Raw genomic sequence first — 22803 nt, forward strand, 5'->3', positions numbered from 1 at the left:
TAACAGTCAAAAAAATGTTATGTGGTTTGTGAAAATGACCCTTGTCTCCTGTGTGTTAACAGTGACTTATCTATTTAAATGTGGCCAAAAGTAATTTTAGGTATTCTTTTGTAGATCTGTAGAACCATCTTTGTGTCTTTAAGTATCTTTGCTTTTAATTTCCTTTTCATCAGATGGTAACAGATGTTTTAATAAATATTTTTGCAACTAGGTTTTTAATTTAATGGTAAGAGTTTAACTTAAATACAATTTGTAACTTTATTGTCTCTCTTTTTTTGAGCCCATAGAAAATCATAACTAATGTTTTGGTAGAGCTATATTATTCAGTTTTCAACCTTTGGAAATTTGACTTAGTTCTTATATTTATACAGAGGCATACTGATTTTCTACAGGGTTACTTCAGAATGAATGTTACTTCCTCATTAATATAGATGTGAGAAGTGGGTCAGATGGGTCAAGTTCTTGGGAAGCTAGGTTAAAAATCATAATCTATGAAAAATTCTAGTGAAGCCAAGGAAATAAGATATGGCTCAAGAAAAGATAATTCAGGGTGAACTGTATGCAAATATAAAATAGAATTATTGATTATGGAGATAGCCAGCATAAAATGAATATCATGGTGAACTGAATTTGAGGCAATATTGTAGTGATATGGGGATGTGCTTGGCAAAAATATAAAACATGTATGTGACATAATCTTATTACACACTCCTTTTGACATGTGCTAGAATCCTAACTGTTGTTTAAGTGTAGTGAAAAAGAGTATTGAGCTTGTAACTAGGTCAGCTGTATTGTTTTTCGTTTGTTTTTGGCCATCCCATACAGCTTGTGGGATCTTAGTTCGCCAACCAGGGATTGAACCCAGGCCCTCAGCAGTGAGAGCACAGAGTCCTAACCACTGGACCGCCAGGGAATGCCCAGCTCTGTTGTTTATTAACTGCATACCTTTATGTGATTTGACTTCTCTGTATTATATTTCCACATCTATCAAATTATTGAGTTGGGATGATTTTTTTTTTAATAAATTTATTTTATTTTATTTTTGGCTGTGTTGGGTCTTCGTCACTGCACGCGGGCTTTCTCTAGTTGCGGCGAGCGGGGGCTACTCTTTGTTGCGGAGCACAGGCTTCAGTAGTTGTGGCACGCAGGCTCAGTAGTTGTGGCTCGCAGTCTCTAGAGCACAGGCTCAGTAGTTGTGGCGCACGGGCTTAGTTGCTCTACGGCATGTGGGATCTTCCTGGACCAGGGCTCGAACCCGTGTCCCCTGCATTGGCAGGCAGATTCTTAACCACTGCTCCACCAGGGAAGCCCGAGTTGGGATGATTTCTAGTGTGTAATTCCAGCTGTGAAATTCTGAATCATTTAACCTAAAGTTAAGTCTTCACTCTAGAGACAGATAAAGGAGAAAGGAATTTCAAGGAATGATCTACTCAGGTCCTAACTGGAAAGAAATCTTAAGGGAACCAACTCAGATTCTGGGGTTTGATAGAGAGGTTTCATGGATCCCTAACTCACCTGGGAGATGGAAAAACCATGTCAGAAGTTCTTTTCTTTTTACATTCTCTCTTAGATTCTTGCTTGCTAATCACTTACTTCCATTACCTACACATGCATAGCTCCAGGTTAACTCCCAGGACTCTGATGGGCACACCTGCTTTTCTTATTTCTGTTCTTAGTAAATACATTTATTGAACCTTTTAAAGGTAGAGCACTGGTTAAATTTTAAGAAGTAGATTAACCAAATGTCCCTTCCCTCAAAAAGCTTATAGTCTGGTAAGGGAAACATTTACCAGAATAAAATATGAGAAGTAGAAAGTGAAGTTAAAATAAAAAGTGCTCTTCTCAGGTTGATAAAAGATATGAAAGACTTCATATGAAATGTAACATTTCATCTGATACTTAAAGAATGAGTAAGATTTCAGTGATATGGGAGGTAAGGAGTACATACCAAGGCAAAAAAATCAGGATGAGCAAAGATATGGGAGGGGAAAGGAGGAAGATTATAATTGACAACATTTATTGAGTACCTACTGTATGTCAGGAGCTTCGCACACCCTTTCTGCTTAATACCTGCAACAAGTTTTGGTGCATCTCACATAGTTAATGTGAGTTTTTTTTTTTTCTTGTGATGAGAATTTGTAAGATCTGTTCTCTTAAAAACTTTCAGATATAAAGTATTGTTAACTGTAGTCACCATGCTGTACATTACATTGCCTGAACTTACTTATTTTATAACTAGAAGTTAGTACCCTTTGACCACTTTCACCCATTTCCCCACCTTCTACCCTTTGTCTCTAGTAATCACCAGCTCTGGTTTTTCCAGATTCCACATATAAGTGAAATCATACAATATTTATTTTTCTTTGCTTGACTTATCTTACTTATTAGCATAATGCCCTCAAGGTCCATCCACGTTGTTGCAAATGATAGGATTTCCTTCCTTTTAAGATTGAATAGTGTGTGTGTGTGTGTGTGTGTGTGTGTGTGTGTGTGTATCACATTTTCTTTATCCATCTGTCGATGGACACATAGGTTGTTTCCACATCTTGGCTATTGTAAATAATGATGCAATAACATGAGGGTGCAGATTTCACTCAAGATAGTGATTTCATATCCTTTGACTGTATACCCAGAAGTGGAATTGCTGGATCACATGGTAGTTCGGTTTTTAATTTTTTGAGGAACCTCCATGCTGTTCCATAGTGCCTGCACCAATTTACATTCCCATTAACAGTGCACCAGGGTTCCCATTTCTCCACATCCTTGTCAACATATGTTATTATCCTTTTGACAGTAGCCATTCTAACATGTGTGATGTGATACTTCATTGTGGTTTTGATTTGCATTTCCCTGATGATTATTGATGGAAAACTTTTTCATGTACCTGTTGGCCATTTGTATGTCTTTTTTGGAAAAATGTTTATTAAGTTCCTCTGCCCAGTTTTTAAAAAAATAAATTTATTTTATTTATTTTATTTTTGGCTACATTGAGTTTTCGTTGCTGCGCGTGGGCTTTTCTCTGGTTGTGGCAAGTGGGGGCTACTCTGTTGCAGTGTGCGGGCTTCTCGTGGTGGCTTCTCTTCTTGCAGACCATGGGCTCTAGGTGTGCAGGCTTCAGTAGTTGTGGCACGTGGGCTCAGTAGTTGTGGCGCACGGACTTAGTTGCTCTGCGGCATGTGGGATTTTCCCAGACCAGGGCTCGAACCCGTGTCCCCTGCATTGGCAGGCAGATTCTTAACCACTGCACCACCAGGGAAGTCCTCCTCTGCCCATTTTTTAATCTAATTGATAGGTGGTTTTTTTTTTGTTTTGTGTTGTTTTCTTTTGATGTTGAGTTATGTGAGTTCTTTATATATTTTGGATATTAACCCTTTATCAGATATAAGATTTGAAGATATTTTCTCCAATTCCATAGGTTTCCTTTTAATTTTTTTTTTTTTTTTTTTTTTGGCGGTACACGGACCTCTCCCTGTTGTGGCCTCTCCCGTTGCGGAGCACAGGCTCTGGACACGCAGGCTCAGCGGCCATGGCTCACGGGCCCAGCCGCTCCGCGGCATATGGGATCTTCTCGGGCCAGGACACGAACCTGTGTCCCCTGCATCAGCAGGCGGACTCTCAACCACTGCACCACCAGGGAAGCCCTTCCTTTTCATTTTTTAATGGTTTCCTTTGCTATAGAGAAGCTTTTAGTTTGATTTAGTCATACTTGTTTTTGCTTTTGTTGCCTTTGCAGTTTATGTCAAATCCAAAAAATCATTGCTGGGTTCGATGTCAAGGAGCTTACCCTCTTATGTTTTCTTCTAGGAGTTTTATGGTTTCAGATCTTATGTTCAAGTCTGTAGTCCATTTTCAGTTGATTTTTGTGTACAGTGTAAGACTGGGCTTCAGTTTCATTCTTCTGCATGTGGCTCTTCAGTTTTCCCAGCACCATTTATTGAAGAGACTGTCCTTTCCCGTTGTATATTCTTGGCTCCTTTGTTGTAAATAAATATGTACGCATGGGTTTATTTCTGGGCTCTGTTCTGTTTCATTGATTTAATGTGTCCATTTTTATGCCAATACCATATTGGTTTGATTACTGTGACTTTGAAGTGTAGTTTGAAATCAGAGGCATGATGCCTCCAGCTTTGTTCTTCTTAAGACTGTTTTGGCTATTTGGGGTCTTCTGTGGTTCCATACAAATTTTAAGATTGCTTTTTCTATTTTTGTAAAAAATAATCATTGGAATTTTGATAGGAATTGCATTGAATCAGTAGATCATTTTGGGTAGTATGGACATCTTAATATTCTTTCAGTTTGTGAACATAGAATATCTATTTATTTGCATCTTCTACAATTTCTTTCATCAATGTCTTACAGTTCCCAGTGTATAGGTCTTTCACCTCCTTGGTTAAATTTATTTGTAGGTATTTTATTCTTTTTGATACACCTGCACGTGAGTTTGTTTCTTTTTTTTTTTCTGACTGCGTCAGGTCTTAGTTGAGGCATGTGGGATCTTCGTTGAGGCATGCGGGATCTTTGTTGAGGCATGCAGGATCTTTCGTTGCTGTGTGGGGGCTTCTCTCTAGTTGTGGCATGCAAGCTTCTCTCTACTTGTGGCATGTGGGTTTTTCTCTCTCTAGTGGTGGTGCGCAGACTTCTCTCTAGTTGTGGCATGCGGGCTTCTCTCTAGTTGTGGCGTGTGGGTTTTTCTCTCTCTAGTTGTGGTGCACAGACTTCTCTCTAGTTATGGTGTGCAGGCTTCTCTATAGTTGTGGGGTGTGGATTTTTCTCTCTCTAGTTGTGCACGGGCTCCAGGGTGCATGGGCTCAGTAGTGTGCGGCATGCAGGCTCTCTCGTTGAGGCGCATGAGCTCAGTAGTTGTGGTGCACAGGCTTAGTTGCATGTGGGCTCTTAGCTCCCCGACCAGGGATGGAACCTGCATCCCCTGTATTGGAAGGCGGATTCTTTACCGCTGGACCACCAGGGAAGTCCTGAGATTGCTTCTAATTTCTCTTTCCAGTAGTATGTTATTAGTATATAGAAATGCAATTGATTTTTGTATATTGACTTTGTATCCTGTAACTTTACTGAATTTTTAAATTAATTTTAACAGTTTTTTTGGTGGAGTCTTTAAGCTTTTCTATATATAGTGTCACGTCTTCTGCAGATATACAGTTTTGCTTCTTCCTTTCTGATTTGTATGTCTTTTATGTCTTTCGCTTGTCTAACTGCTCTGACTAGGACTTCCAGTACTATGCTGAATAAAGATGGTGAGAGTGGACATCCTGTCTTGTTCCTGATCTTAAAGGAAAAGTTTTCAGCTTTTCACCATTAAGTATGATGTTAGCTGTGGGCTTGTTAATATATGGTCTTTATTATTTTGAAGTACGTCCCTTCTCCACTCACTTTGTTGAGAGTTTTTGTCATGATGGATGTTGAATTTGGTTAAATGCTCTTTCTGCAACTATTGAGATGATTATGATTTTTATCTTTCATATTGTTAATGTAGTGTGTCGCGTTTATTGATTTGTGTGCGTTGAAACATCCTTTCATCCCTGGAATAAATGCCACTTGATGATGTGTGCGATCCTTTTAATGAATTCAGTTGGTTAACATTTTGTTGAGGATATTTATGTATATGTTCATCAGGGATATTAGGCTGTAATTTTCTTGTAGTGTCCTCGTCTGGCTTTATTATCAGGGTAATGTGGGTCTTGTAAAATGAGTTTGGAAGTGTTCCTTCTACTTATATTTTTTGGAAGAATTTAAGAAGGATTGGTATTCTTATTTAAATATTTGGTAGAATTTACCAGTAAAGCCCTCTGGTTCTGAGCTTTTGTTTGTTGAGAGGTTTCTGATTACTGATTCAGCCTCCTTACTATTAATTGATCTATTCAGATTTTCTATTCCTTCATGATTCAGGATTGGTAGGTTGCATGTTTCTAGGAATTTATCTACTTCCTCTAAGTGTCCAGTTTGTTGGTGTGTAATTGTTCATAGTAGCCTCTTATGATCCTTTGTATTTATGTGTATCAGTTGTAATGTCTTCTCTTTCATTTGTAATTTAGTTTATATGAGTCTTCTTTTTTTCTTGTTAAGTCTGTATAAAGGCTTGTCGATTTTGTTTATCTTTTTTAAAAACCAGCTCTTAGTTTCATTGATCTTTTCTGTTGTGTTTTTAGTCTCTATTTCATTTATTTCCACTGTGATCTTTGTTATTTCCTTCCTTCTACTACTTCTTGTTCTTCTTTTTCTAGTTTCTTGAGGTATAAAGTTAGGTTGTTTATTTGAGATCTTTCTGTTTTCTTTTTATTCTTTTTATTTTTATTTTTGGCTGCATTGGGTCTTCATTGCTGTGCATGGGCTTTCTCTAGTTGTGGTGAGCGGGGGCTGTTCTTCATTGCACTGCATGGGCTTCTCATTGTGGTGGCTTCTCTTGTTGAGGAGCATGGGCTCTAGGTACATGGACTTCAGTAGCTGTGGTTCGTGGGCTCTAGAGCGCAGGCTCAGTAGTTGTGGCACACGGGCTTAGTTGCTCCACGGCTTGTGGGATCTTCACGGACCAGGGCTTGAACCCGTGTCCCCTGCATTGGCAGGCGGATTCTTAACCACTGCGCCACCAGGGAAGTCTTGAACATCTCTTTGAGGGGCACAATTCAACAGTCCATTTCAAAATAATTTTGTATATGGTAAGATAAGAATCAAACTTCATTTCTTTTTGTAGGACATCAGATTTTTCCAGGACCGTTTGTTGAAAAGACTATTCTTCCCTTACTCAATTACTTTAGTACCTTGGTTGTAAATCAGTTGACCACATATATCTTGGGCCATTTCTGAACACTGTTTTGTTTTATCGACTTATGTGTCTGTATCCTTAAACTAATTCCACATTGTCTTGAATTCTTTAGTTTTATAAAGACATGATGTCAGGGCATAAATCCTGCAACTTTGTTCTTTTTTTCAAAACTGTTTATCTCAGTTTGCGTTCTTTGCATTTCCATATAAATGTTAAAATCAGCTTGGTGATTTATACATAAAAGCTTACCAGAATTGTGTATATCATTTTTTATCTGTGTTTCATGTTTTTGATGCAGTTTTAAATGGGGTTTTTAAATTTTCTAATTTCTTTTTTTTAAAAAACATCTTTATTGGAGTATAATTGCTTTACAGTGTTGTGTTAGTTTCTGCTGTATAACAGGGTGAATCAGCTATATGCATACGTATATCCCCATATCCCTTCCCTCTTGTGTCTCCCTCCCACCCTCCTTATCCCACCCCTCTAGGTGGTCGCAAAGCACCCAGCTGATTTCCCTGTGCCATGCAGCTGCTTCCCACTATCTATCTATTTTACATTTGGTAGTGTATGTATATCAGTGCTACTCTCTTACTTCATCCCAGCTTACCCTTCCCCCTCCCCATTTCCTGAAGTCCATTCTCTACATCTGTGTCTTTATTCCTGTCCAGCCCCTAGGTTCATCAGAACCATTTTTTTTTTAGATTCCATATATATGTGTTAGCATACGGTATTTGTTTTTCTCTTTCTGACTTACTTCACTCTATGACAGACTCTAGGTCCATCCACCTCACTACAAATAACTCAATTTCGTTTCTTTTTATGGCTGAGTAATATTCCATTGTATATATGTGCCGCATCTTCTTTATCCGTTAATCTGTTGATGGACATTTAGGTGATTCCATGTCCTGGCTGTTGTAAATAGTGCTGCAATGAACATTGGTGGTAAATGTATCTTTTTTTTTTTTTTGCGGTACGCGGGCCTCTCACTGTTGGGGCCCCTCCCGTTGCAGAGCACAGGCTCCGGACGCGCAGGCTCAGCGGCCATGGCTCACGGGCCTAGCCGCTCCACGGCATGTGGGATCTTCCTGGACCGGGGCACAAACCTGTGTCCCCTGCATCAGCAGGTGGACTCTCAACCACTGTGCCACCAGGGAAGCCCAATGTCTCTTTTTGAATTATGGTTTTCTCAGGGCATATGCCCAGTAGTGGGATTGCTGGGTCATATGGTAGTTCTATTTTTAGTTTTTTAAGGAACCTCCATACTGTTTACCATAGTGGCTGTATCAATTTACATTCCCACCAACAGTGCAGGAGGGCTCCCTTTTCACCACGCCCTTTCCAGCATTTATTGTTTCTAGATTTTTTGATAATGGCCATTCTGACCGGCATGAGGTGATACTTCATTGTGGTTTTGATTTGCATTTCTCTAATAATTAGTGATGTTGAACATCTTTTCATGTGCCTCTTGGCCATCTGTATGTCTTCTTTGGTGAAATGTCTATTTAGGTCTTCTGCCCATTTTTTAACTGGATTGTTTGTTTTTTTGATATTGAGCTCCATGAGTTGTTTGTATATTTTGGAAATTAATAAATGTCTGTTGTTTCATTTGCAAATATTTTCTCCCATTTTGAGGGTTGTCTTTTTGTCTTGTTTATGGTTTCCTTTACTGTGCAAAAGCTTTTAAGATGGTTCATAATTGAATAAGTAAAGAAAAGAATTCATATGAAGCAGTATAGTATGGTAGTTAAAAACATGAGTTTGCGGATCAGTAAAATTTGGGTTTGTCTTTACAGCTTACTAGTTGTGTAACCTTGGTTTCTTATCTGGAAAATGATGTTAAAAATAGTACTAATTTCATGGTTTTTTGTGTGTGTGTGTACGTGTACATTAAATGATATATTTATAAAACGCTTAGTCCAGCACCTAGCACATAGTAATCACACAGTAAGTGTTAGCTTAACAATAATATTATTTTTTAGTCTGATCTTTGTGGCTTCTAAACTAAACAAACAAGCAAACAAAACTTTAACCACACTGTACTTTGGGATCCTTTCCCTTTTGAGAGCTTATAAGAAACTAGTGGTGATCCAGAAATAGCTGAAAGCTGCTACCAGTTAAGTTTATGTTAACTTTTGGTTTTCTGCTTTATGGAATATACATTTGTGTCATAATCTATTTTCTACTGTGTATAAGACAATTGATTCCTTTCTTGATCTGTATGGGTAAATTCTTCACAATTTCATATTAGCTCTACTAATGCTTCTTTTTATTGATGCAGAAAATTGGAGGTTAATGATATATCAATTCTGTGGTTTACTTAATCTTCTGTTCTTGGTCTGTATGTGTGAGTTTCATGTGCAGTCTTAGCTCCTGAAAACCTGTGACTTTTGTCTTCAGTATTGTAATATATTCCTCAGGGGATTAGTTTCTTTAGATTAATGTGATTACAGATGTGATTTCAGAATCATATAATTTTGAGTTCAGCTGATTTAACTAGTTAATTACTATTGTTGAGCAGTAAGTGAGCAAACATGCTTTTTCTATATTTCTATACCCTTAGGCTATTACATCTAATATAATGGAATTGAGATATTCCTTATTGTATGAATATTCCCAAGGACTGAACTGCCAGAAAGAGCCTATAGAGCAACTATAAAGGTATAGGGAGAGGAGCATTCATTGAAACTATGTAAGATCTTTTGATATCACAAGAGGGACATGAAAACTAACGAAGAGTACATAAATATTTCCATTAGGGAAAAAGTGATTAAAAGTATTTATTGATAATTATCTTAAATAAATGAATACAACTACAAATAAAATTTAAAATTTTTCTGAAATATTTAAGAAAAAGGCTTTGTGAAATAAATGTAGTATCATGTTTCTGAAAAGGAAGGCTGATAGTATATAATTTTTACTCCCCAATTTAAATTATTTTTTCCATTCAGATTGTTATTGGAATTCTTTTTACTCTGACAATGTTTCTCTAAAGTTTATCTGGGAGAAAAAGTAGTCAAAAGCATTAAGTTAAAAATCTGAAAAATAAGAGAGAAAGGGAAGAGAAAAACTACAATAACTGAAACCAAATACTGCTAAAAGCAGTAATAGATCCATGGTACATTTTAGGTACATGCCAAGGGAGGCATGAGAAAAAAAAAGGAATCATTTTTCAGAAATTTGTGTTTAGAAAACTCATTAAGCAGTTGAAGGGCCATAAACATAGACCTCCACTTAATACCTGACACCAAGATAAATTTCAGAGGATTTAAAGGTTACATATGAGCATTCAAATCAAAGGAAAATTAGAATAAAGTAGAATTGAATATTTATCAAACTTATAATAGTGGGTATTTCACTTTCAAAACAATAAAAGGAAACAAAAGGGAAAAGAACAGTTTGCAGATTTGAATATTCCAAGTGTAATATTTACATATGTAAGAATAATAAAAACAGAAATAAGATGGAGGAAATACTACAACAAGTATTATATAAAGTTAATATCTATTCTGTAAAGAGCTCATATATTTGTAAGAAAAACACTGGTCTCTAAATATTTGGTCAATTGATAAAAAAATATATTTCACAAAGATATTAAATTAGTAAACAAGCATGTGGGAAAATGTTCAAAATAGTAGAAATAAATAAACATTAGGTATTATGTGCTCAATTAGGGGAAAAGTGTGATTGGTATTTCCATTATAGGTCAGGGTATGGTAAAACCTCATAGAAATAGAGAACAATCAATGATTCCAGGCTTATAAAAGTTAAAAACTGGATCAATTTCTAACTAACACAGATAATATAAAACATATACACTGAGATTTTTTCCCCCCTCAATGAATATATCTCTGTAACCAGCAAATCATTGATTGTTGAACTTCGCTTAAAACTTGGATGTGGGGCTTCCCTGGTAGTGCAGTGGTTGAGAGTCCGCCTGCCGATGCAGGGGACGCGGGTTCGTGCCCCGGTCCGGGAAGATCCCACATGCCGTGGAGCAGCTGGGCCCGTGAGCCTGCGCGTCCAGAGCCTGTGCTCCGCAACGGCAGAGGCCACAATAGTGAGAGGCCCGCGTACCGCAAAAAAAAAAAACAAAAAAACTTGGATGTGACCAAAAGTGATCACTCTTTGAATTCAGTCCAGTTTCATGACACATCCTGAGGGTGGAGTGGGTGGAGTTTCTTTTGTTGTTGTTGTTGTCTTTAGCTTAAGCCAAAAAGTTAGCTTCCTTTTTTTGAAAATTTGAAATGCTTCCAACGTTTATGTTACATTGAGGTTGGTTCTGTTTTACTCCTCTTTCTATCCCTCCAACTGCCTTATACTCAGTAGACATTTGTTAAAAGACACATTCTACCTGCTTTTACTGCTAAAAACATGATACTGCAATTAATCTGTGGTGCTAATTACTTCCCTTGATGAAATAACGTATAGTTAGAGCCACAAAGAAAAAGGAATGAGCCGATAAGCACCAGTATTCTTTTCCATCCTGTGTCATGTATCAGCACCTTAGTTTTGTCCAGCCTGCTCCCACTAGTTTAGACGGTCAGATATGTAGTTTCTAGAGCTCTTTTCTAGGATTGTGCAAAAGGCCAGGTTCTTCTAGAAAACTCTGAAATTCGCTAACTTATTCACTCTGAGAATACCAGTGAACTTCATCCTTATTCCTTGTAAGAATGTAGATTAGGACAATTTTATTGGCAAATACTACAGCCCCAGTATCTAATTTTAACATATAAGATTAAATTAAAACAGTAGGTCTCAACTGGGTTGACACCACCGCCCCCCCCACCCCCGCCAGGGAACACTGGGCAGTGGCTAGAGACGTTCTATTTTTGTTGTCTCAGCTATGGGGAGAGGAAGTGCTACTGGCATCTAGTGGATAGAGGGCAGGGAGGCTGCTACAGTGCATGGGAGAGCCCACCTGCCCGGCCCACCCCCCATCCCAGCAAAGAATTATCTGGTCCAAAATGCCAGTAGTGCTGAAGTTGAAAAACCCTGAGTTAAACTATATAGAAATAGAGTTTATGAGTTTGGAGAAATCGAAAACTTCTGTTAGTAATATTGTAGGGTCTTAGTAAATTACTGATAATCAATGTCTTCTAGATGTGAATTGTAGCCTGAGAGCTTTAAAATAGGATTTCCAGTTTGGCTTGGGTGTGTTTGTTTTAAGAATATTACACAGTTTCCATTATGAGTATGGATATAGTTAAACAATGGAAGGAAGTTTTTAACCTGTGTATATTAGATTTCTGTATCTTCATATTGGTTTATAAAGCAAAGTTAACAACACACGGAATCTCTGCCTTCTAGGAGTTTATAAGCTGAAGGGAGTGTTTTTTATACTGATGAAATCCAAAGAACTGGCATTCAGGAGAACAAGAAGGCAGACACTTGGAGCAGTAGGTAGAAGTGGGATTGAGCCAAGCAGAAATTGGCTGATCAGATCTCTGCTAGGAGGCCACTACCAGAGAGAGAGTCAGATTACAATGAGCAAATCAAAACTGAGGGAACATGCCTTGCCCATCTAAGAAGAGAGTGTTCATGCATGGATTCCCAGTGTCAAAATTACATTAGCATTTAAATCTGTTCTGTTATTTTTTTTGTTATTGGTGTGTATTTTAAAAAGATAATAGTAATCCAAGAGAGAGGTAACAGTGTTTTCAAATCAAAGAGACACATGCAGGTTAAGATTTTGATTCTGTAACTTTCTTATTTTTTGTGATTATAGATCCTTTCTTCCGTCATTTGACTTCTAATCCTGATGAGTAATGCAAGGGTCATAATACCTACCTCAATGTTAAAATATAAAGCCCTTAATACATCGTCTGGCACATAATTAGTACCTTCAAAATAGTAATATTCATGGTTTTAAAATCTCTTGAAATCTGGAAAGATCATTGATCCTGTAGTGTTTTTAAAATTTTAGTAAATACCAAAGCATGTATAGCATTCATGCTATACACATGACAGTAACTTTGCTTTACTCTTGCCCTTTGATTTTAGTATTTAGCATATAACAAACTTAAAAATAGAGTTGAAATATTCACTTAATAGAAGAGTGTGGTTACTTGTTTTAGGAATTTTGAGGAAATGAGATAGCCTATGTCAAGTGCTTTGCATAATGCCTGATGCATAGCAACTTTTACACTCAATGAATGTTAGCTTCTTATCTTGATTTCACATTGCCAAGAGGCTTAGAAATACCACTATAATGCTACTGCTATTGTGTTTGCTGAATGAAGATAGTAGATGTAATTGGAGTAGGAGAGGAAATTGGCAGACAGCAATTCATTTTAAGCTATAATGATGTTTACTGAAATTGAAATGATTTTAACTAAAGCTGACTGTTTGCTTTTAACTGACTTAAAACATTTGTTTTTAGTTTTGACCATTTACAAGACACTAGACCTGAAGGCTCTTTATGTATCCTAATTTAGGAGGATTTTGGTCTATACTTTGACTGAATACATTGTCTCTGCAGACATGGTGTAATTTTCAGGTTCTGCCAAAATAGAGTGAAAGCCCCAGCTGTATTTTTTGTGTTCTAGAAACCAGTTGTCATTCTCTGTTCCCCCCCGCCCCCCGCCCCGTTCTTTGCACTACAGCTGTGTTGCAGTCACTAGGTGACATACTACTCTTTACCCTATCCCTGCATTTTTTTGTCTTGGCAAAACAGTGTCAGGCAACCATGAACTAATCTGGAGCCTCAAACTGGAAGAAGGATTTTTTTTTAAAATTCTGCTGGGTATTCAGGTTAAGACCTTGACTAGAATAGAAAGTTCCAAGAAGTTTGAGTTAAAGATAATCAGAACTAACTGAAAAACAAAGAAAAAATAAAATGAATGTTTTGGATTGTGTCAAAGAAAATGGTATTAAATGAAGCAACTCCTCTGGAATGCCATATTTAGAAAATCCTGTTGGAGATTAATGATGAGATTCAGAGTCCACATTGAATAATTTTCTCATTGGCTCACCTAGACTTTAGTGCCTTCTATCTGTGTATAGAAACAGAGTCCTTGAAATTCTTCTCTTCAATTAAATACTTTACTAAAAAGTGATGTTAAAGTAATAATTATATTTGTTTCTGAGAAATACTTTAGTGTTAAATTAGTTTACCTTTGCTCAGTAGGCAACAACTTTTTTCAGTAAGTTCCGGTTAGATACTAAGTTCTAGGTGCTGGGCCATCAATAGGGAACATTGAAAAGAGATTGTCCTTGCCTTCTTGGAGGTTATTTACTATGATCTGGTTTATTATTAGAAAGACTTACTGTGAAGATTTACTTGGCATCAAATGACTTTAGTATTCAACCTTTCAAATTAACTGAACATAAAAAAAACCTGTGCTGCTGGAAATGTTCTATATCTTGATCTGGGTGGTGCTTACATGGGGTAGGGGATGTAGAGTTATCTATCTTCTAATTAACATTAGTGTACTTTGCTCATTATACTTCAGTTAAGAATGCTTTTTAAATTAAATGTACAGTAAAACTCCAGTGGTGGGACTTCCCTGGTGGCACAGTGGTTAAGAATCCGCCTGCCAATGCAGGGGACAAGGGTTCAATTCCTGGTCCAGGAAGATCCCACATGCCTTGGAACAACTAAGCCCACGAGCCACAACTACTGAGCCTGCATGCCACAACTACTGAAGCCCATGCACCTAGAGCCTGTGCTCCACAACAAGAGAAGCCACCGCAATGAGAAGCCCGCACACTGCAACAAGTAGCCCCCACTCGCCACAACTAGAGAAAGGTTGAGCGCAGCAACGAAGATCCAAAGCAGCCAAAAATAAATTAAAAAAAAAAAGTCCAATGGTTTTCCATTGCATTTAGAATAAGACTCATATTCCCTTTTTAAAAGTGTATAATGATAAATTATATGTCAGATAATGTTAAATTCTGAAGCTGTTTTGTTAATATGTAAAAATTGTATTTGACCAAGTAGAATTAAAAAGTTGGAAACTTCCTACCTCATCTAACATATTTTATTGACAGAATTTTAATGGCGTGAACTTTAAACTGTTCACATTAAATAACTCAAAATATAGTGTTGCTTGAAGGAATTTTATTTGCAAGTATTAGAACTTTTTACTTAGGATAAGTATAAGTTAATACCATAAAAAGTAACTTCCACAAAATGGGCATAGAAAGATAAGATGATCTGTTTTTTATTCTTGAAACCATCTCTAATGCATAAGCAAAGACAGACAAGTCTAAAGTGGGCAAAGTGAGTGCATAAGGAAGGGGTGAGCATTTGATAACTTATGAAGTTCTGTTACTTTCCCACATGGACTGGGAACAGACTTCATTTTGCACAGTCAAGAGAAATCATTGGCACAGTGTTGGGGGGGGGATTTGGAAAGAGGCCAAACTAAAGGCCTCTTTTGCTTCTGCGCTGCTAGCTCTTTTACTGTTTCTTTCATTTCCTTTTCTTTTAATCAAGGCTGAAATAGGCTAGGGAAGGAAATATAGGCATGTCTAGTTTTCAGAAGGTTATCACCTTACTTCCACATTTTCCAGTCCTTCTATATTCTTGACCCCATTTTTCCCCAGAGCAGTGTTTCTCAACTTCAGCACTGTCAACATTTTGGGCCAGAGAATTCTTTGTTCTGTGTAGTGTTCATTGTAGTATGTTTAGTAGCATCCCTGGCCTGTACCTACCAGGTATCAGTACCACAAGTTGTAACAACCGAAAGTGTCTCAAGACGTAGCCACGTATCTTCTGGAGGGCAAAATCACCCCAATTGAGAACTACTGCCCTAGAGGAATAAGCTAAATAAATAGCCAGTGACAATTGCTGAGAGTTACTGAGCTTGTTACCACCTCTGCTGCTTTTCTAATCTTGGTCCCTATTACAAGCAGCTTTTTTTCCTCCCTCATGAGAAAAGGGTACTTAGAAAGCATTATACCATTTTATTAGGTAAGACTTGTATTCTGGAATGATTAATAGAAGGAAGCCCATTGAAAATAGAAATTCACAATGTAATCAAGAATTGATTTTCATTAGTATGGTAACATATTTCTTCCTCTTAAAAAATTATACAACTGAAAGGGGAAAAAAAGTTCTCCTTTGTTCTTTACTGTGCTGGAGGCTGGCTTAGGAAAAGAAGCCATTATCTTGAAAAAGCTCTCTTTTTCTGTATAGGGTATTTTACTGGCATCAGATCATTTTGAGAAATTCAACATATATACTGCTAAATATACAGGGATTTTGTTTGTGTTTTTTGATATGTTGTTCAGGCCTTATTAAGGATCTCCCACACAAAGAGAAACATTCTGAGGAATGGTTGGATTTGGTGTTTTAAAGATCATCAATCCATGAAATAGGCAAATATGAATAGCCAATTTACAGAAAATATAGCTGTCTCTTAAGCATGTGAAAAATGCTCAACTTCACTTCTTATTCACTTCTTATTCTATACTGAAATACATTTTTTACCTGAAGTCAACAAGTTCGATAATATACTTGCTATGGACTGAACTGTGCTCCTCTTCCTTCTCAATTCATATTTTGAAACCCTAACCCTCAGTGTGACTATATTTGGAAATAGGACTTTTAGGAGGTAATTAAGGTTAAATGAGATCGTAAGGGTGAGGTCCTAATCCAGTAGGATTGGTGGCTTTATAAGAAGAGAGGAAGAGAGAAAGAGGTATCTCTCCCCCTCCATGTGCATACTCCGAGGAAAGGTCATCTGAGCACACAGTGAGAAGACTGCTGTCTGCAAGCCAGGAAGAGGGCTCTCAACTAGAATTTGACCATGCTGGTACCCTGATGTTCAACTCCAGCCTCCAGCAATATGAGAAAATAAATTTCTGTTTTTAAGCTGTTCAGCTATGGTATTTTGTTATGCAGCCTGAGCTGACTAGTATAATACTGTAAAACAGTATGTGGAAGAAACAGACTTTTTTTTTTTTTTTTTTTTGCAGTACTTGGGCCTCTCACTGTTGTGGCCTCTGCCGTTGTGGAGCACAGGCTCTGGACGCGCAGGCTCAGCGGCCATGGCTCACGGGCCTAGCCGCTTCGCGGCATGTGGGATCTTCCCGGACCGGGGCATGAACCCGTGTACCCTGCATCAGCGGGCAGACTCTCAACCACTGCGCCACCAGGGAAGCCGTTTTTTTTTTTTTTTTTTTTGGTTATACATATATATGTATGTATCTATATTTCTTTTTTTAAAATTCTTTTCATTGTAGTTTTTTACAAGATATTGAATATAGTTCGCTTTGCCATACAGTATATCCCTATTGTTCATCTATTTTATATATGGTAGTGTGCATCTGTTAATCCCATACTCCCAATTTATCCCTCCCCCCCTTCCTCTTTGATAACCGTAAGTTTGTTTTCTGTGTCTGTGAGTCTGTTTCTGTTTTGTAAATAAGTTCATTTGTATTATTTTTTAGATTCCACATATAAGTGATTATATATTGTCTTTCTCTGTCTGACTTACTTCACTTAGTCCATCCATGCTGCTGCAAATGGTATTATTTCATTCCTTTTTATGGCTGAGTAATATTCCATTCTGCCTGTCTGTCTATCTATCTATCTACCAACCACATCTTCTTTATCCATTCATCTGTTGATAGACACTTAGGTAGCTTCCATGTCTTGACTTTTTTTTTTTTTAATTTTATTGGAGTATAGTTGATTTACAGTGTTGTGTTAGTTTCAGTTGTACAGCAAAGTGATTCAGTTATACATATATATATATTCATTCTTTTCCAAATTCTTTCCCATATAAGTTATTACAGAATATTGAGTAGAGTTCCCTGTGCTATACAGTAGGTTTGGCTGTTGTAAATAGGGCTGCTATGAACATTAGGCTGCATGTATCTTTTTGAATTAGAGCTTTGTTTTTTCCACATACATGCCCAGGAGTGGGGTTGCTGGATCATATGGTAACTCTGTTTTTAGTTTTTTAAGGAACCTCCATAGTGGCTGCACCAATTTACATTCCCACCAGCAATGTAGGAGGGTTCCTTTTCTCCACACCCTCTCCAGCATTATTATTTGTAGACTTTTTGATGATGGCCATTCTGACCAGTGTGAGGTGATACCTCACTGTAGTTTTGATTTGCATTGCTCAATAATTAGCGATGTTGAGCATCTTTTCATGTACTGTTGGGTATCTATATGTCTGCTTTGAAGAAATGTCTATTTAGGTCTTCTTCCCATTTCTCTTTTTTTTTTAAAATTAATTAATTTATTTATTTTTGGCTGTTTTGGGTCTTCGTTTCTGGGCAAGGGCTTTCTCTAGTTGCGGCGAGCAGGGGCCACTCTTCATCATGGTGCGTGGGCCTCTCACTATCGCGGCCTCTCTTGTTGCGGAGCAAGCCTCCAGATGCGCAGGCTCAGTAGTTGTGGCCCACGGGCCCAGTTGCTCCGCGGCATGTGGGATCCTCCCAGACAAGGGCTTGAACCTGTGTCCCCTGCGTTGGCAGGCAGACTCTCAACCACTGCGCCACCAGGGAAGCCCTTCTTCCCATTTCTTGATTGGGTTGTTTGTTTTTTGATATTGGGTTGTATGAGCTGTTTGTATATTTTGTACGTTAAGCCCTTGTCAGTCCCTTCGTTTGCAAATACTTTCTCCCATTTCATAGGTGGTCTGTTGTTTTGTTGATGGTTTCCTTTGCTATGCAAAAGCTTTTAAGTTTGATTAGGTCCTATTTGTTTATTTTTGTTTTTATTTCTGTTGCCTTGATAGATGACTTAAGAAAATGTTGTTACAATTTATGTCAGAGAATGTTTTGCCTGTCTTCTCTTCTAGGATTTTTATGGTGTAATGTCTTATATTTAAGTCTTTAAGCCGTTTTGAGTTTATTTTCGTGTGTGGTATGAGGGAGTGTTCTAACTGTATTGGTTTACATGCCGCTGTCCAGTTTTCCCAGCACCACTTGCTGAAGACACTGTCGTTTTCTCCATTGTATATTCTTGCCTCCTTTGTCAAAGATTAATTGATCATAGGTTTATTTCTGGGCTCTCTATTCTGTTCCACTGATTCATATGTTTGTTTTTGTGCCGATACCATCCTGTTTTGATTACTGTAGCTTTGTAGTATTGCCTGAAATCTGGAAGGATTATGTCTCCAACTTTGTTCTTTCTCCTCAGGATTACTTTGGCAATTCTGGGTCTTTCGTGGTTCCATATAAATTTTAAGATTATTTGTTCTAGTTCTGTGAAAAATGTCATGGGTTATTTGATAGGGGTTGCATTAAATCTGTAGATTGCTTTGGGTACTATGGACATTTTAACTATATTAATTCTTCCAATCTAAGAGCATGGGATATTTTTCCATTTCCCTGAATCAACTTCAGTTTCATTTATCAATGTTTTATAGTTCTCAGCAGATAAGTCTTTCATCTCCTTGGTTAGGGTTATTCCTAGGTGGTTTTTTGTTTTTTTGTTTGTTTTGATGCAGGTTTTTTTGATGCAGTTTTTTTTTTTTTTTGGATGCAATTTGAAATGGGATTTTTTTTTTTTTTTTTACTTTCTGATACCTCATTGTTAGTGTAAAGAAATATAACAGATTTCTGTATATTAATCTTGTATCCTGCTACCTTGCTGCATTTACTTATCAGTTCTACTAGTTTTTGTGTGGAGTCTTTAGGGTGTTCTATATAAAGTATCATGTCATCTCCATATAATGACAGTTTTACCTCTTCCCTTCTGATTTGGGTACCTTTTATTTTTCTTGTCTGATTGCTGTGGCTAGGACTACCAGTGTTGTGTTGAACAGAAGTGGTGAGAGTGGGTATCTTGTCTTGTTCCAGGTTTTAGTGAGAAGGCTGTCAGCTTTTCATCATTTAGTATTATGTTGGCCGTGAGTTTGTCAAAAATGGCTTGTATTTTATTGAAATATGTTCCCTCTATATCCACTTTGGCAAGAGTTTTTGTCATAAATTATGTGGAATTTTATCAAATGCTTATTCTGCATTTATTGAGATGATCATGTGATTTTTGTCTCTGCTTTGGTGATGTGGTGTATCACATTGACAGATTTGAAGCATCTTTGTGACCCTGGAATGAATCCAGCTTGATCATGGTGTATGATCCTTTTTCTGTGTTGTTGGATTCGGTTTGCTAATATTTTGTTGAGGATTTTTGCATCTATGTTCATCAAAGATATTGGCCTGTAATTTTCTTTTTTGGTAGTGTCTTTGTCTGGTTTTGGTATCAGGGTGATGATGGCTTCATAGAATGACTTTGGGAGTGTTCCCTCCTCTTCAGTCTTTTGGAAGAGTTTGAGAAGGATCGGTATAAGTTCTTCTTCGTATGTTTAGTAGAATTCCCCGGTGAAGCCATCTGGTCCTGGACTTTTGTTTGCAGGGAGTTTTTTCAATTATAGATTCCATTTCATTTCTAGTGATCAGTTTGTTCAAATTATCTGTTTCTTCTTGATTCAGTTTTGGCAGGCTGTATGATTCTAGAAACTTGTCCATTACTTATAGCTTGTCCATTTTTCTGGCATATAAGTGTTCATAATATTTTCTTATGGTATTTTGTATTTCTGTGGTATTGGTTGTTATTTCTCCTCTTTCATTTCTTATTTTGCTTATTTGGGTCCTCTCTTGGTGAACTTGGCCAGAGGTTTGTCAGTTTTGTTATCCTTTCAAAAAACTAGCTCTTGGTTTTATTGATTTCTCTATTGTTTTAATCTCTATTTTATTTATTTTTTCTCTGATCTTTATTACTTCCTTCTGCTGACCTTAGGTTTTCTTTGTTCTTCTTTTTCTAGTTCTTTTAGGTGGAAGATTAGGTTGTTTAATTGGGATTTTTCTTGTTCTTTGAGGAAGGCCTGTATTGGTATGAACTTCCCTCTGCTTTTGCTGCATCCCATAGATATTATATGGTTGTGTTTTCATTGTTGTTTTTCTTTCCTTTTTTTTTTTTTTTTTGCGGTACGCGGGCCTCTCACTGTTGTGGCCTCTCCCGTTGGCGGAGCATAGGCTCTGGACGCACAGGCTCAGCAGCCATGGCTCACGGGCCCAGCCTCTCCGCGGTATGTGGGATCTTCCCGGGCCAGGGCTCGAACCTACGTCCCCTGCATCGGCAGGCGGACTGTCAACCACTGTGCCACCAGGGAAGCCCGATCCATTGGTTTTTTAGTAGCATGTTGTTTAGTCTCCATTTCAACGATTACATGTAGACTAAACAACATGCTACTAAAAAACCAATGGGTCAACAATGAAACCAAAGAGGAAATTTAAAAATGCCTTGAGACAAAGGACAGTGAACAACCACAAAGAGAAACAAAAAAAAAACATGGATTCTTATTATATTACTTATAAATTGGTATAGCCTCTGTAAAGAGCATTTTGGCAATGTCTAAAAATGTCAAATATGCATGTTCTTTAACCTAGCAAATCTGCTTCTAGGAAATATCCTACTCATATACTCAAAAGATGGAAAAAAAAGTGTATATAAGATTATACACTGGGTATTGTTTGTAATAACAAGATTCGAAATAGTAGCTTCAATTCATGTGGCACTCAGAACATATCAGGAATTCTAAGCTGTTTACACATATTCACTTATTTAATTTTCATGACAACCTTACAAAGTAGGTACTATTTTACAAATGGAGAAACTGAAGTTAAATAAGCCAAGGTTGTATAGTTAGTAAGTGAAATGGATCAGGATTTGAACTCAAGATTGTTTGGTTTTAGTTTTACTCCTCAACCCATATCCCATCAGTAGGGAACTGGTAAAATAAAACTATGCAGCTGTTAAAAAAAAGAATAAAAACGTTCTTTGTATATTGTTATGGAATGATCTCTAAAATATATTGCTAAGTGGAAAAGAAAACAAGACGCAACACTGTTTATAGTATGCCACCATTTGTGTAAAATGAGGAAAAGATATGTCCATGTCTGCTATCTAGGTATAAAATACGTTCAGAAGGATACTGAGAAAACTGGCAATATTGTTGACTATGGCAGAGATCACTGGGCAACTAGGGCATAGATTTTGAACTCTACTCTTGTCCTTTTTTTAAAAAAAATAAATTTATTTATTTATTTTTGGCTGTGTTGGGTCTTTGTTGCTGCATGAGGGCTTTCTCTAGTTGACGGCAAGCGGGGGCTACTCTTTGTTGCAGTATGTGGGCTTCTCATTGCTGTGGCTTCTCTTGTTAGAGAGCACGGTCTCTAGGTGTGCGGGCTTCAGTAGTTGTGGCTTGCGGGCTCTAGAGCGCAGGCTCAATAGTTGTGGCTTGCGGGCTTAGTTGGATCTTCCCGGACCAGGGATCAAACCCGTGTCCCCTGCTTTAGCAGGCGGGTTCTTAATCATGTGGCACCAGGGAAGTCCCTCTACTCTTGTACTTTTAAAATTTTGAACCATGTGAATAAATTGCCTACTAAAAAATAAATAAAATTATATTCTAAAAGAGTATATATTATATCCCAAAGTATAAAATAATTATCCATGAGTCCATGCTGATATATATATATATATATATATATATATATATATATATATAAATACATTTGGATGAATAAATAAATGGTAAGAAATAGAAAAATCTCCAATACAGAAGAATTCCAAATAATTTATATAGATACTCTGCCTTGAAGGACAGGGAACGTAAATTGTCATTTCTTAAGTGTGGGATGTGCATAGTGACTTACTTCTAAAGAGTAGGTATTGGTGGGAGGGGGAAGTAGCTTTCCAGTGGAGAAACCTGACAAACATAACCTCAGCCAGATCATGAATGTCTACATCAGTGGTTATAAATGATGTTGATGGTAGGTACGCTTGATATGATGATATGTTGAGAATGGCACCTTACCTCTGAGGTCTTCTTCCCCCAAACCCGTAACTCCAGTCTAATAATGAGAAAAATTCCAATAATGGGGCATCTGATGAAACACCTGAAAATGTACCATAGTGAAAATGTTAATAATAGGGGAAATTGGGTATGGAGTGTATGGAAACTCACTGTACTATTGTCTCAATTTTTCTATAACTCAAACTATTAAAAGTCTATTTTTTTAAAAGAGTATATATAATAAATACACTGAGTAATATAAAAGTA

General features: G+C 37.3%; 1 protein-coding gene across 2 annotated transcripts in view; it reads left to right on the top strand.

The window, feature by feature from the left end:
* Nucleotides 1–22803, top strand: part of PRKD3 (protein kinase D3) — a 76854-nt gene that overhangs the window by 9667 nt on the left and 44384 nt on the right. The window lies entirely within an intron of this gene.

The sequence above is a fragment of the Tursiops truncatus genome, chromosome 14 (genome assembly GCF_011762595.2).
Source record: "Tursiops truncatus isolate mTurTru1 chromosome 14, mTurTru1.mat.Y, whole genome shotgun sequence".
Taxonomy (NCBI): Eukaryota; Metazoa; Chordata; class Mammalia; order Artiodactyla; family Delphinidae; genus Tursiops; species Tursiops truncatus.